This window comes from Arachis ipaensis, chromosome B03 (assembly GCF_000816755.2).
Source record: "Arachis ipaensis cultivar K30076 chromosome B03, Araip1.1, whole genome shotgun sequence".
Classification (NCBI taxonomy): Eukaryota; Viridiplantae; Streptophyta; class Magnoliopsida; order Fabales; family Fabaceae; genus Arachis; species Arachis ipaensis.
This window is the reverse complement of record NC_029787.2, coordinates 107,107,374-107,109,976: the sequence shown is the minus strand read 5'-3', so window position 1 is coordinate 107,109,976 and position 2,603 is coordinate 107,107,374.

Sequence of the window (2,603 nt, the reverse complement as noted above, 5' to 3'; positions counted from 1 at the left end):
GACGCAAAAGGATTACTGAATCCTATTCCAGTATGATCGAGAACCGACAGATGAATAGCCATGCGGTGATAGCGCATCTTGGACCATTTTCACTGAGAGGACGGGAAGTAGCCATTGACAACAGTGATACCCTACACAAAGCTTGCCATGGAAAGGAGTATGAATGATTAGATGAAGACAGCAGGAAAGCAGAGGTTCAGGAGGAACGAAAGCATCTCTATACATTTATCTGAAATTCTCACTAATGAATTACATAAGTATCTCTATCTTTATTTTACGTGTTATTTATCTTTTGATTATCAAAACTCCATAACCATTTGAATCTGCCTGACTGAGATTTACAAGGTGGCCATAGCTTGCTTCAAGCCGACAATCTCCGTGGGATCGACCCTTACTCACGTAAGGTTTATTACTTGGACGACCCAGTGCACTTGCTGGTTAGTTGTGTGAAGTTGTGATAAAGTGTGTGAATTACGTTCCGAGCACCAAGTTTTTGGCGCCATTGTTAAGGATCACAATTTCGTGCATTAGTCCTCCACTCTCAGAAGAGTGGCAGGCCTCTAAAATGGACTGAAATTCTGTTTGAGGTATACACCTTCTAATTACCTGGTCAGCACCACACTTCCATAAGTATGGGTCATCCCATATATAATATTTAGACTTGCTTTTCAGCTTGTCCCTTTGATGCTTAGTAAAGTTGGGAGGGAAAGTATGGCTAACTAGATAATTAGCTACAGCTGCATACCAAGGAACTACTTCAGATACTGCATGCAAGCTATTAAATGGAAAAGTATCATTAATAGGAGTGGAGTCATCCTTAACATGCTCAAGGCGACTCAAGTGGTCTACCACTAAATTCTGGTTACCACTCCTATCCTTAATTTCTAAATCAAATTCTTATAGCAGCAGTATCCAACGTATTAGCCTTGGTTTAGACTCTTTTTTAACTAATAAATACTTTAGAGCTGCATGGTCTGAGTACACTACTACCTTAGTACCAAGTAAATAGGCTCGGAATTTATCCAGAGCAAAAATAATAGCTAGAAGCTCTTTTTCAGTAGTAGTGTAATTAGACTGAGCAGCGTCTAAGGTCTTAGACGCATAGGCAATTACGAAAGGATCCTTACCTTCGTGCTGAGCCAGTGCCACTCCTACTGCATAGTTGGAAACATCACACATAATCTCAAATGGCTGGCTCCAGTCTGGTCCTCTCACAATTGGAGCTTGAGTCAGGGCGATCTTCAGCTTATCAAATGCTTGCATGCAATCCTCACTGAACTCGAACTCAATATCTTTCTGCAACAGTCTGGAGGTAATGCAACCTTACTGAAGTCCTTAATGAATCTCCTGTAGAAACCTTCATGGCCAAGGGACGAACGGACTTTCCTCATGGAAGAGGGGTAAGTTAAACTAGAAATGACATCTATCTTTGCTGGATCTACTAAAATACCAGTTTTGGAGACATGTCCTAGAACAATCCCTTGTTTTACCATAAAGTGACATTTTTCAAAATTCAATACAAGGTTTGAACTAACACACCTGTCTAATACTCTAGCTAAACTATCCAAGCAGAGGCTAAATGAATCGCCATAAACACTAAAATCATCCATAAATACTTCCATACAGTTCTCAATAAGATCTGAAAAGATACTCATCATGCATCTTTAGAAAGTAGCCGGTGCATTACATAAGCCAAAAGGCATCCTTTTGTATGCATACGTTCCAAAGGGACATGTAAAAGTAGTCTTCTCCTGATCTTGAGAAGCTATATGAATTTGAAAGTAACCTGTGTAACCATCTAAAAAGCAATAGTGGGATTTACCTGACAGGCGATCAAGCATCTGATCAATAAATGGCAAGGGATAATGATCCTTGCGAGTAGCTTGGTTGAGACGCCTATAGTCAATGCAAACCCTCCATGAATTCTGCACTCTAGTTGTTAGGAGCTCTCCATGCTCATTCTTTACTGTTGTGACTCCAGACTTCTTAGGCACCACTTGTACTGGACTGACCCATTCACTGTCTGAGATAGGGTAAATGATATCTGCTTCAAGTAGCCTGGTCACTTCTTTCTTGACAACTTCTAAGATGGTGGGATTCAATCTTCTTTGGGGTTGACGGACAGGCTTTGATTCATCTTCTAAGTATATTCTGTGCTCATAAACTTGAGGGTTGATGCCTACTATATCCGCCAAGCTCCACCCAATTGCTTTCTTATGTTTTCTCAGCACACTAAGCAGTTGCTCTTCCTATTGAGAAGTGAGTTCCCTTGCAATGATAACTGGGAATTTCTGATTATCCTCAAGGTAAGTATACTTGAGGTGTGGAGGAAGGGGCTTTAATTCCAATTTCTGCTCATGGCTAGGCTCTGGATCATCCGGGACTAGTGATAATGGCAAAGTGTCCTCATTGTGTTCAGAGGGTGTCCCCACACTTGGACCTTGCTCCATGTGTGGTGCACGAAATTGTGATCATCAATGGCGCCAACAACTTGGTACGCACAATTGTAATCTCAACTCTTTATCACAACTCCGCACAACTAACCAGCAAGTGCACTGGGTCGTCCAAGTAATAAACCTTACGTGAGTAAGGGTCGATCCCAC